The following is a 14,372-nucleotide window of genomic DNA, read 5'->3' on the forward strand; positions in this document are numbered from 1 at the left end:
CTTATCTCTTCCAAACTTCCGATAATTTAATCTTTTTTCTTCAACTCATAAAAAATATTCAAATGGCTGACTTGAAAAAAAAAGGAAATAATTTATTTTAGTACTTTAATCTATTGCGTGGTTGTGTGTAAATAAGCAATGTATCAATAAAAATATTTATAACAAAAAATAATAAAACAGATGCCGGAATTCGTGATTGAAAAATAAACCTGCAGTCTACCGCCCACCAACTGAGCTATATCGACTGTCTATATCGTTCGCAATGCATCGCATTTATACTTGTACTGACTATTGTTGCTGCCGCTGTCTATCATCTAATATATAAAAAGCTGTATGTTTGTCTCTCTGTCTCCATATTTTCAAACTCTATATCCTCTTAAACAAAAAGGCGAAGAGCGGCGCTAGGGGCCTCATATGATTGGATTTTTTACAGACCGTTCTTTTATGGGTCTTTAGTCGATTAAAGAGGTCAACCCTAACCCTAACCCTAGCCCTAATCCGACGGTCAAAATTGAAAAAATCGTTATACATTTTGTACATCCATCTTAGTTTATTTTTAATTTTTGATCAGTTAATTTTTAATCAGTTGATTTTTAATCACGTTATTACAGTGGTAACATCACCAGCTTAGCATTTCGATTCTAGATGGTGGCACCCAAATACTATTTTTTTTTTTTTGTAATCACGATAATAATATATACGAAATCTAGACAAACCAAACTATCCTATTTAAGCGTGTTTTACGCCCGGACAAAGCCGGGCGCCCCCGTCGCTATTTAATAAGTACAATAAGTAGCGACACCATTACATACCACCAAGAAATGGCCAGGTTGAAGAATACCCTCCGTCGTAACAACTACCCCGATAGCATACTATCCACCAGACGTGTTAATAGTATAAGAGAGGAGAATGAAACCCAAAAACCTCCAACGGTCTGCCTACCATACATACGAGACATCTCCGAAAAGATTCAGAGAATATGTGCCCCCTACAACATCAGGACGGTATTCAAGAGCGAGTCAACACTCAGACGACACCTGGTACGAGTGAAGCCCCGCATGGAGGAGAACATGACCAAAAACTGCATATACTCCATCCCATGCAGTTGCAGAAAAGTTTACAAGGGTGAAACATGCCGCCCCCTTAAAGTAAGGGTGGAAGAACACCGAAAAGCGGTAACTAAAGGGAGACGGAAAAATCGGGTATAGCCAACCATGTCTGGATGAAGAGGGGGGACCATCGCACCCTATGGGATGAAGTAAAAATAATAAACAGAGAGACCCACTGGAAAGTGAGAAAACTTCAAGAAACAGCTCACATGCTCGGACATAACAACCAACTGAGCAAACCAAGCATAGAGCTGAATGCAATTTTGACACCTCTGATAGAGAGAGAAAACCTTGAATAACAACATAGGTTTAAGATTAACAAAAACCAACTAAGAATTGTCATAGTGACATATGGCCGAGTGGTCCTAGACGTTGTATCAAAGGTGCTGAGTTCAATCCTGAACGAAGTGAAAAAGTAACATTCAAAACAAAGAATCAGCAACTCTGTCCCAAAGCCTAGCTGGAGTCCGAACACGGTATCCCTGTAATAATAATAAAGGGTTGGGTTCGAGACTCCTAACAAACGGTTCCCCAGTTTGATACAAAACACCTGACGAAGGCCGGAGAGCAAAAACGGCCGAAACGTTGTGACGATAACAACCAAGATGAGGAAGTCAGTCCGACAATCTCAATCAATAAATGTGTTAACAATATTTAAACGCATTTTAATCGTTTTTATATTATAAAATAAAATATATTTTTGGATAAAGTTATTTACATTACAAAAATAATATCTGTCAGGCGTTCTTTTTTGATTTAGTTAAAGAAAAAAAAAGAAAGAAAGAAAGGCACGTTTTCTGGCTCACAATGTCGTGGGACACCGTTTACTAGGTCCGGTCGTAAGCTTTCAGTTTTCACGTTCGAGCCCCCGCAACGGCGATCTCTTTTCTTAATGTTTTTTTTTTTTTTAGGCTTAACGTTTAAACAGGGTTAAAAGCTTTTTATTTGCCATTTTTCTTTTTTCGAGGCTTACGTAATGTGATTTTTTCTTCTTTTTAAAACAAAAACTGAATTATGTTCAAGTCCGCTTAAACTGGTTTTCACAATCTTCGTGTGCTTTTTATTTCTTTTTTTTTTTGTGTGTTTTTACACCTCTCTCCCCCAGGCTGCGACTAATTTTTTTCTGGGGATTGTTCAATATCCTTACTACACCACCTCTCGACACCACCTCTCGACACCCGGGTGTATATATATATACACACACACACACACTCACACACACACACACGCACACAAACACACACACACACACACACACACAGGTGTGACCCATAAAAAACGGGCCCAAGCTATAATTACTGTTTTGTCCGAATGAAATGAAACTTTCGTCACAACTAGTTTGTTATATTCAAAACATCACATCAAAACACTAGGGTCTTTGGCCTTTTTTTCTTTCTTTTTTTTCTCCGTTCTACAGCATATGTTCTAGATGGCCTCTTTTGTTTTTTTGTTTTTTGGGGGTCACCCAGTATAAGCGAGATAAGTCAGATTAAAGATCAAGTGAGATATCCTGTTAGATATTACATTAAGGTAATACTTTCAGGGTGATCCTAGCCAAAAAGATAAAGCTCAATATGTAAAAATAGTGCAATATCTAAGTTTAATGGTTAAAATTAAATTCTGAAAATCAAAATAGAAACATATATTCGAGTTAAGAATTTATTGTTTGACACAAAACTTTATTCCTGATATATTAGATTGCTGGCTTCTCCTCTGGACCAATGTTCCTCTGAACTGGTAGTAATACCCTGGAAAATATTGAATTCATTCTGATAATGGACTGCCCAGTTTGTATGAAATTCCTTTTCCTATAACTATTATTCACCATTCAAATAACATTTTCCATATATGTGCGGAAAAGCAAAATACGTGTTTATTTACAGCTGAACATTTAACTAACCGCATTTCATTTCCTCATATTGAAAATTCATGGATTAAGGAAATTAACATAACTCCCATCTATATATTCCTTGTGTCAATCAATGAATTCTTAATTCGAATATATGTGTTTATATTTTGATTTTCAGAATTTAACTTTAACCATTAAACTTATATATATATATATATATATATATATATATATATATATATATATATATATATATATATAAGTAAATTTTTGGTACAACAAAATGGAAGGAGAAATTTCAGAGGAAACATAATTTAATTTAAATACCAAAAAACAAGAAATGGGCAGGTGAAATTAAAATTTCCTTAAGGCCTTATCGTCTGACCCTCTAAGAGGAAACGTCAGAATGATAAATTAAAAACTAAGAAAACGAATGAGGGAAGAGGGGGATTTTGGTTTCAGTTAGAAGAACAGTGAAAAAAAAAAAAAAAAAATTCTCACTGTTCAGGTGGTTTTAAATCAATGAATATCTCCAACTGATGTTTAAGAATCTTTTGTCTACACAGGCTAGGTCGAGAGTTGTTAATAACTAACGCCTCAATGATATTGAGATGATAGTTCGACCTAGCACTGTATAAAACAGAAAACCACCCATCGGAATATTGATCGGCACACCTATTTATACTCAACAGGTGATTGCCAATGGCGGACTCATGAGCTTGGGAGTGCCCGGATGTTCTCGAAACCTGGTGTAGTCGAATATCCCGAGGGATATGTTGGGATATTCTCATTTCTAATCTTTGGGATGTTTTGCCAACGTAGTCAGCTCCACACTGACAAACGAATTTATAAACAACAGAGTTCTTTTGAATGGTTGGCAAAACATCTTTACGAAAAGAAGAGAAAAAGGTTCGAGTTGTGTAAACTACTCTAAGCGTAGTAGCTGGAAAACAACGTTGAGTAGCAGAAGAAATCCTTTTAACAATATGAAGGCCATCAGGACCCAACCATGGTAATTTTAGATAAATGGGACAACGTGATGGACCAATATGTTTACCACTATTAAATGTAGTAATTTTACGTTCAATAGTAGATTTTATTATATTAATGGGATATCCATTATTAAGAAAAATATTTATGATTTCACCAAGTTCCGTATCAAGACGGTTTGGTGAACAAATCATAAGTGCACGATGCGTAAGAGCGCTAATGAGGTTTATTTTTCTAGACTGAGGGGCAAAAGAAAACCAATTAAGATAGAGCCCTGTAAATGTAGGTTTTCTATAAACAGAGGTCTCAAACGTAGTACCAACTTTAGAAACACGAACGTCGAGGAATGGGAGAGAGCTACAGTCTTCAACCTCCATAGTAAATTGTAAAGATGGATGCAGGTTACAAAGAAGACGAAGAAACTGTTCAGCTTCGCTCCGAGAGGGAAAGCATGCAAAAGTATCATCAACGTAGCGTGTGTAGAATGCTGGCTTAGTAATTTTGGAAAATAATTCGTTTTCCAAAAATCCAACGAAAATGTTGGCTAACGAAGGACCAAGAGGGCTACCCATAGATATCCCATCAATTTGACGGTACATAATGTTGTTGAAACTAAAGGAGACTGATTTAGTAGCAAGTTCCATCAGTTCAACGAAAATTCGTTCAGGAAATTGTGGAGATTTTAAGGGGCCACGGTATAAATAGTCAGCACAAATACCAATGGTTTCATCCAAAGGTATATTAGTAAAAAGACTATTAATGTCAAAGGAAGCCAAGAACTCGGTATTTTTAGATAAAGGTAATTTTTGTATCTGAGATACGAATTGAAAAGAATCAGAGATACAATGGACCGAATAAAAAGAAAGCACAGGTTTAAGAAGATCAACCAGCCATTTACCAAGTTCATGTTGTGCAGAACCCAGCATAGATAAAATGGGTCGCAAAGGAATGTTGGGTTTATGGACCTTGGGTAAACCGTACATTCTAGGCCTTTGAGAACCGATGGGTCGGATTCTATCATAAATCTCCTTAGAAATAAATCCGCTTTTATGAAGTTGGAGAAATCTTTTCTGGATTTTTATTTCCATACGAAAAGTATCATCATGGCTTAAATCACCCAAACGGAGAAATTTACTTTATCGTCCAAGATTTGTAACATTTTGGAGATATAATCCGTTTTGTTAAGTATAACAACGCCCTATCCTTTATCCGGGCGAGAAAGATAAATGTCGGGATTAGACCTAATTAATTTTGCCGCTTCAAAATGATTTTTCTGCCAAACAAAATCACTAGATTTAGTATTTATGGCAGAAAACCTCCGACCTAATTCGCCCAACTGAATTTTAACACTAGTTAATTCATCAGTAGAGATAGGCGAATGGTGTTTTAATTGAGTATACAATAATTCAATTTAACTAAATACTGAGATTTTATCAACAGAAGGGGGAGGAATGCAAAATTGTAAGCCAGCAGATAAAACAAATTCTTCTGTATTGGACAAAACATGAGAAGAATAATTAAATATATGTTTATCCAAATTTGTTATAATCCCAAACTTCTTAGTAATTAAATTTTTTAAATATTTATCATAAGAAGAAGTACATTTAATACGGGTAAAATTATCGCCGATGGATAAAAACCTAGAAAAACGGAGTTTATCAAAGAAAGATAGTTCTTTCCAAACCGTGGCCCAAAGTAAAAGGTGTTTACTACGTAACGAATTATATGTATCAGAATTAAACAGGATTTCATCTTGTAGGAAAACACGTTGAACTGCCAATGTATTTCTACATTTAATTTTAGAAATACGATGGCAGATATAACCGGGAGCAACATGATTTATATATATATATATATATATATATATATATATATATATATATATATATGATGGACTCTCCCGTCGATTTCGACGTATGCGGTTCAGACAACCCATATTTCTAAAACTCATTTATGCTTTTGCCTCTGATGACTTTTTATTCCAGCAAGGGACTTGCAGACAAGGCCAAAAATAGAACATGAATGTGGATTTAATGCTGCAGATATTGGTTCGGCTGGTAGTCGTTTTGCTCTTACTCTGTTTTCTTTCAGTTGCCTTAAGCTTTCAGATTGAAACCTCCGGAGACCTTCAAAACACCTTGATCTCCATCCTTTTCGGTCATTCATCTCATCTTCAAGACTCCTGTATGGTATGTTCACTGCAGACAAGTTACTCTTCAACTTGTCCTTGTACCTAAGCCAAGGACGTCCGACAATTATTTTACCACCCTCAAATTGACTGTACATCGCAATTTTTGGAATTCTGTCATCGGGCATCCTCAATACATGACCAGCCCACCGCAATTGCGATTGAATAAGGAATAATTCAATTCCAGATATTTTGCATTTTGTGAATAATTCGGCATTTGACACCTTGTCGCGGAGGCTAAGGCCACATATGGAGCGTAGACAGCTTTTGTGGAAAACGTCCAGCTGATTAATGTGATGTCTGTATGGAGTCCATGACTCAGATCCATAAAGAAGAATGGAAAGAACAACAGCACGGTAGACAAGGATTTTTGTGTCTAATCGAATACCCCTTTCGTTCCACAGGCGATGGCGGAGATTTCCAAAGGCAGGCGTGGCCTTAGCTATCCTGTTGACAATTTCATCATCAAGAGAACCGCCCTGGTTCACCTTGCTACCAAGGTAAGGAAAGGACTTGACATAATTGATATCATGACCGTCGACTTTCAGCTTGCGCGCAGGAAATCTATACTCTGGTGGATTTTGCTTTACGCCTTCAACTTGTTTTTGGGTAGGGTGTGGCTGATGCACTACCTCGGTCTTCCTTATGCTAATTGTCAGACCAAAGGCCTTGAACGCGGCTGAAAATCGATCAAGAAGAACCTGGGCTTCCTCAAAGGACGTGGCTACCAGTGCGGCATCGTCAGCGAAGAGCAAGTCGCGAATAATTTCGGTGCGAAGAAGAGTCTTGGCCTTAAACCGTTGATGGTTAAATTAGCCACCGGATGACCGAAATTTAAACTTGACACCAGTGTCCAAATCATCAAATGCATGTTTCAGCATTAGTGAAAAGAATAGCGCAAAGAGGACTGGCGCCATACACATCCCTGTTTGGTCCCATTCGTAACATCAAATAGATCAGACATCATACCATCTGAGACAACACTGGCCTTCATCCCCTCGTGAAAGGAAATGATCACGTTCAGCATGTTTTCTGGAATACCAAGCCTTCTTAAAACTTGCCAAAGAGCATCGCGATTCACAGTGTCGAAGGCCTTCGTCAGGTCAACAAACACCATATACAATTCCTGATTTTTCTCACGGACCTTTTCTGCCACCTGACGTAAGGAAAATATCATGTCAATGGTGCCGCGACCCGACCGAAACCCACACTGTGACTCTAGATACACTTTATCAACGAGACGATTTATGATTCGGTTTAGAATGAGTCTAGCCAGAATCTTTCCTGCAATTGAAAGCAGAGATATCCCCCGATGGTTGTCACAGACATTCTTGACTCCCTTATTTTTGTAGAGATGTTTGATGCAGGCATCTTTGTAGTCCTGTGGAACTCGGCCTGCTTTCTATATCCTTACAAAGAGAGCATGGAACTTTTTTACCAGCACATGCCCACCATGCTTGTACACTTCAGGCGGAATTGGATCCTTTGGTGATTGGGACTTGTCAGAAGCAATTTGTTTGATGGATTCCCATACCTCCTGATAAGCAGGTTCCAATGACAATTCTGGAATATCTGGATTCTGAGGAATAGAGGACACAACATCGCAGTCAATGACAGATGAGGTGTTTAAGAAAGTTTCAAAGTGCTCCTTCCAACGATTGAGAATATCTGATTTATCAGTCAGCAATGCCTCTCCATCGGCTGTGCTTAATGGGGAAGCACCACTTTTCTGAGGACCAAACACCTCTTTCAGACCATCATAGAAGGCTTTCGTGTTCTTGCTGTCAGCAGCTCCCTGCAGTGCAATTGCCTTATTATACCACAATTGTTCTTTCATAGCTCGGAGAGCTCGCTGTACCTCACCTTTACACTTTTTGTAGGCTGTGTGCTTCACTGTTGAGTTTTTGTCCTCAATCTAAGATTTGTGAGATGAGTGCATTTGGTTAATCAGTGCTTTAACTTCATCGTCACTTTCGTCAAACCAATCCTGGTGTTTTCTTTTCGGTATTCCAAGGACTTATACTGCTACAGCTTGAGTTGCTTCTTGCAATGCTTTCCAAGAAGATTCAACATCATCAGTTACATCAACACCCTCAAGGTTTTCATCAAGCTTATTGGAGAGCTCAGTTTTCTTTTCCCTGGATTTAAGAGGCCGCACATCAATGCGTTTGGGGACTGTTGATTTTTTAACTATGTGCCTTCACACATACAACGACAGTTTACTTCTGAGAAGGGCGTGATCCGAAAGATAGCAAGAAGTGTGGAAAGAGCGAGTGATTTTGAAGTCACTCATGTGCTTCCGCTTTGTTATGATGAAGTCAATAAGATGCCAGTCCTTTGAACGAGGATGCATCCATGTCGTTCTCCGATGCACAGGTTGTTGGAATATGGTATTGGTAATACAGAGGTCAAACTCCCTACAGATTGAAAGAAGTCGTAAACCATTTGCATTTACCTTGCCTATGCCATGCTTACCAAGTACACCGCTCCACGACAGATGGTCACTACCAACACGAGCATTGAAATCGCCAGCAAGAACGAGTTTATCATGGTGTCGAACTCTGGAGAGGACATCACGGAGGGTATCGTAGAAGTCATCCTTCTCTTGATCTGAACTGGCTAACGTTGGGGCGTAACAACTAACTAGCGTAACCCTGGTGTTTCCTTCTAACTCTAGGGAAAGAGTTGCCACACGATCAGATATGCCTTTGGGAAAAGACGATAAGGACTTTGCCATCTTGGACTTAATGGCAAAACCAACGCCTGATTGGCGGGGTTCATTTTCTGCCTTTCCTGACCAAAAGAAGTCATATCCACCCTTTTTTTCTCTCGAAGTTGAGAATTGCCAGGCAAGCGAGTTTTTTTTTTTTTTTTTTTTTTTTTTTACACAGTGATCACCACTTATCAAGGCCCGGAAGCCACTCAGGGATAAGGGTTATTGTAAGTACATTACGCTAGTGAGGAGATTTGCTGAAATGTTTACTTAAGGGGGCGGTTCATTAGGAATTTGTTAACATTGGACTTGAAGATATCCAAGTTGTAGTCCGGAGGGAAGCATGCAGCCGGAACAGAGTTCCACAGGCGTGCAGTTCTAAGAAAGAAGCTTTGTTCATGGAATCTGCGTTTTGATTTAGGCACAGATATAGAGTGGGGGAAATTTTTCACAGTGGATTCAGCTAGACGGGTGTTCTTCGTGAAAGATTGGCGAGGGGGGACCAGAGATTGGAGTTCAGACGAGCATCTGCCATGGAAATAACGATAAAATAAGGACAGGCTCGCAACGTCTCTTCTGTGGGAGAGAGGTTGCAGGGTAGAGAAAAGGGCATCCCCCAGTAAGCCACGAAGTCTATTTTGTACTCTGTCAAGGCAGGATAGGCTGCTTTTAGCAGCTCCTGCCCAGATATGGCAGCAGTATTCCATCCTTGGCCGTACTTGGCTTTTATATAGATAGAGAATTGCATCCGTAGTGAGATATCTTCTGGAGCAGTAGAAGGATCCCACCATCTTTCCAGCGACCTTGGCAACAGACTTGATGTACGTGTTCCATTTCAGATCAGGAGTAAAGGTCAAACCCAGAAGCTTGTCAAAACACGTGCCTCACCCAGACGAGAGCCATCCATCACAATTGATGCCAGATTGGGATCAGAGCGTTGATGATGTCAGGATAGCAGTTTGGTTTTGGATGCATTAAAGGTTACCAGCCACATCTTCCCCCACTGAACCACGCGCTCGATATCAGAGGAGAGAGAATCAGAGAGAACTTTGTCATTTACAGCCTTTGATGTGTTGCCGTAGATGGTCGTGTCATCAGCATAGATGTCAACGAATGATTTAAGTATGTGTTTAGGGAGGTCATTGATGTAGATCAGGAAGAGAGTTGGGCCCAGGATTGACCCCTGAGGGACTCCAGCATTTATATTGCAGGCCTCCGATTTTTTTCCATCTACCACTACTCTTATGAGCCTATCGGAGAGAAATGATTTAATGATTGAGAAAACATTTCCAGTTATACCGTAGCTGGAAATCTTGTGAAGTAGACCCTTATGCCATACTTTGTCGAAGGCCTTTGATATGTCAAGAGCAATTGCCCTAGAAAGGAAGCCTTTCTCAAGAGATTCACTAATCCTGTGGGATATAACCGTCAGCACATCTGCGGTAGATCTTGCAGAGCAGAAACCATATTGTGTGTCACTAAGAAGGTTATTCCTGCTGAGGTGGTTGACTATTTCTCTATTTAATATGGATTCCAGCAACTTACTCATAACACACAGGAGACTTATTGATCTGTATTGAGAGGGAGATGACTTATCACCTGAATTCTTAAATATAGGGCTAACTGATGAGGTCTTCCAGGGAGTCGGAAAGCACTTCTCCTTAAGGCAGCGCTTAAATAGTTTCGTAAGTATGGGAGCAAGTTCTGGTTGAAGCTTTTTTAACACTATAATTGGGATGCCATCAGGGCCAGTTACTTTACTGGAATCTAGATTCTTTATTAGCTTGGCGACCTCATGCACGGATATTTGTATGTTACCTAGCTTGTTCTGTGTTATAGGAGGAAATATGGGGAGTTGATGGCCTTCGTCGCATAGGGTAGAATTAGCTGCAAAGTTCTTTGCAAATAGTTTGGCCTTGTCTGACGCTGACGAGATGACCTCTGGTCCATTGATAATGGTTGGGATAGAACGCACACTTCTGTTCAGGATCCTATTTGTTATTTGCCAAAACTGGTGGAAACCAAGCCGCTGATCAGCTACCTTGGATTTAACAGACTGGGCATATAGCTCTCTTGCATTTTTTATTACTCTTTTACAGTGGTTGCTGGCAGACCTAAAAGCAGCTTTAGTCTCAGTGCATCTATTACGTTGGTAGCTATGGAAAAAGTGATTTCTGTGCGCGATAGCAGCAGCACATTCTGGGGAGAACCATGGCTGGCTGTTAGGTTTTTGTTGGAATTTTTTAGATGGTATGAATTGGTCTATGCCTGCAATTAACCATTCGGTCAGATCTGATACTATAGAGGACACATCCTTTTTAAACATGGAGTGCAGAGGTAAATCAGATATGAATGTACGGAAGCTATCCCAGTCGGCCATAGAGTATCGGTATACAGTACGGTGGAGGGGTACGTCTGGGGGCTTCTTACATTTCGTTTTTATCTTAACTGATACGACGGAGTGGTCGGAGGATCCTAGAGGAGAATGAACGGAATATGAACATAGCTCAGGGGAAGTTGAGAGAAAAAGGTCTAAGAGGCTTGCATATTGACCGGGTGTATCGGGCACACGGGTGGGTTCGCGAACAATCTGAGTGAGATCATAAACAATGGCAAAATCATGATAAAACCTCCCCTCATCGTCTGTCTTATTTGAATGGGTCAGCCATTCCACGTTATGGACGTTGAAGTCACCACATATGTGGATGTTAGCCGAGGGATGTGAAGACAGTATGTGGTCTATTTTCTCAGATATGCTCTTAAAGATAGTAACTCCGCTGTTGTGGGGCCTATAGAGGGCAAATATAAATGCAGTGGTGTTAGCAAGTGCAACCCTGAAGCACATATAGGGTAAATTAGAATCTTCTCTAGAGATATCCCTGCCACACGGGAAGCCATCCTTAATGTAGGCACATATTCCATGCCCATGGCGATCTTGGGTGTCAGATTTAGCTGTTAAATTAGAGTATCCGTTAATTATGAACTCATCTAGGGAAGTGGTCGGCCCTATTCCAGTTTCACATAAGACAGCAATGTCAACATCATACCTCTGTAACTCAAGAGAAACAAGGGCTTTCTTGCGCTCGGGTGCAGCATTATTATCCTGGAGGGTACGGACATTCCAACACCTTATTGAGAGATTCTTTGTTGAGGTTTTTTTGTCGTATTCTATTGTTCTGACTGCGTAACTGGATAACCATACAGCTACAGCGGGCTGCCAATTTAAGTGGTAAGCAAGCAATTTTTTAGGGCTCCTTTTATCGCCCCCTCCCCGCCACAGGGAAAGCAGTGCTATCCCTAAATAGGTCTGCTTTGTCCCTGATGGAGGACACGAACAGCACAATTGCTCTCAGGTTTGTGCTAGAACGGCCATCTACCATCAGCCGCCACTGTGCAAAGATCCGGCTGAGGACTTTACCTGTCCCCGTCGCTTTCACTCCATCGCCAGTGGACTTCTTGCAGGACAGTATGAGGTTTCCATAATGAAATTATGACAGGCTGTCCGAAACCCACACAAAGGACTTGATTTAAGTGGTGAAGGCTCGTGTAGGACCATCCACACTTTCGTGTGGATATATATATATATATATATATATATATATATATATATATACATATATATATGCATATATATATATATATATATATATATATATATATATATATATATATATATATATATAAGGTAAGGTTTTTATTGAGATTACATGGGGTTCATTCCATGAATTGCAGAAGTGAGTCTACTAAAATGTTATACAAAAATTTTAATAAACTTGCTGGGGTATGTAGAAATAACAAGTGTATTTTCTTCATTTATTTCCATAATTTACGGTAACTGATAATATTTCTCTAAAGCAGTAAATATATACGAGATTTTAATTTGTTAAAATGATTTGTTCTTCCTATATATAAAAAAATATTATCCTTGTCAGCTAAATATTTATTTAAATCAACAAAATGAATATTTGTTTTTCATCTCTTCTTCTCTTCTCTTCTCTTTTGCTTCTTTTCTATCTTCTATCTATCTATCTTCTTTTCTTCTTCTCTTTTATTCTATCTATTCTTCTATCTATTCTATCTTCTTATTCTATCTATCTATCTATCTATTTTCTTCTATCTATCTATTCTATTCTATTATTCTATCTATCTTCTATCTATTCTATTCTATTTATCTTCTTCTATCTTCTTCTATCTTCTATCTATCTATCTTCTATCTTCTATCTATCTATCTTCTTCTATTCTTCTATCTTCTTCTCTTCTCTTCTCTTCTTCTCTATCTATCTTCTATCTATCTATCTATCTATCTATCTTCTATCTTATTCTCTTGTCTTTTCTTCTATCTTCTATCTTCTATTCTATCTATCTATCTTCTCTTCTATCTTCTTCTATTCTATCTATCTATCTTCTTCTTCTATCTTCTTTTTTTCTATTCTATATAAATAAAATGAACTCATTTTTCCCCTGCGATTTTGACCTTAATAGGATTTAAAATCAAGACATTTCATGCAAATGTAATGTGCAGGCACTGCAGCACATTACCTTTGGTGTGTTATAGGCCTATCACCTATCCACTTACTCGATAAACTTAGATCCCTATATTTTTTCTGCGGAGAGTCCACGGCCAAATTCAGTTACAATCAATGGAAGTGGTAAAATCTTTTCCCTCTATTACATTCATACTCCTCCCGCGCCCACTTATCACCGGTGGGGATACTTCCACAAGGGACACTACGAGGAAGCACCGCATTTTTCAATCGAATCCTATCCTTACATCGAATCCTATGTTTACTTATGCCATTTCTTCCTTTTCTTTTTTTAATATTTAATTTATATTGAGGGGGGGGGCTAACGAACAGAAAAGGTTACTGGTGCCATCTTCTTTTTTTAGTTTCTTTATTTTTTTTCGTTCTTTACTTTACTTTTTTTTATTTACATGGGGGGGTAACGTACCGAAGGGTTACTGATGCCGTCTTTTTTTCCCAGTTTTTTCCCCAGTTTTTTTATCACAAGTTCAATTTTACCTTGCTTGATTTAATAGCAGTCCATCACAACGCTCTCTTACTGAAATCCGTTCTCCTCCGCATTAAAAATACAGTTTACACAGGGGAAAATCGCGTTTATTACATAAGTAAACAAACAAACGAAACCAACTAATATTGGATTCCCAATTGTATTTATGCCACGTTCCTTTCTTTTTCGACATAGCCTCATCAATTAACACTACCCAGCCAACATTCAGGTGAATACAGTTCAGTTCTCTTACAGAAATCCTTTCCCCGCCGCATTCTACAGTTTACACAGAAACAATCGTGTTTATTAAATACACAAAAACACGAAACGAACATTGGATTCCAGATTTTACATCTAACTCTATCCGTCTGCAACTATTAATTGCGAATCCAACTGTATTTATATCACGTTCATTCCTTTATCGACCTAGCCTCATCGATTAACAATTCCCAGCCAACATTCAGGTAAATACAGTTTTATATGCAGTCGATTTACTGTACTCTTTAAGGTGAT

The sequence above is a fragment of the Euprymna scolopes genome, chromosome 16 (genome assembly GCF_053919585.1).
Source record: "Euprymna scolopes isolate OS-2025 chromosome 16, ASM5391958v1, whole genome shotgun sequence".
In the NCBI taxonomy this organism is placed as follows: Eukaryota; Metazoa; Mollusca; class Cephalopoda; order Sepiida; family Sepiolidae; genus Euprymna; species Euprymna scolopes.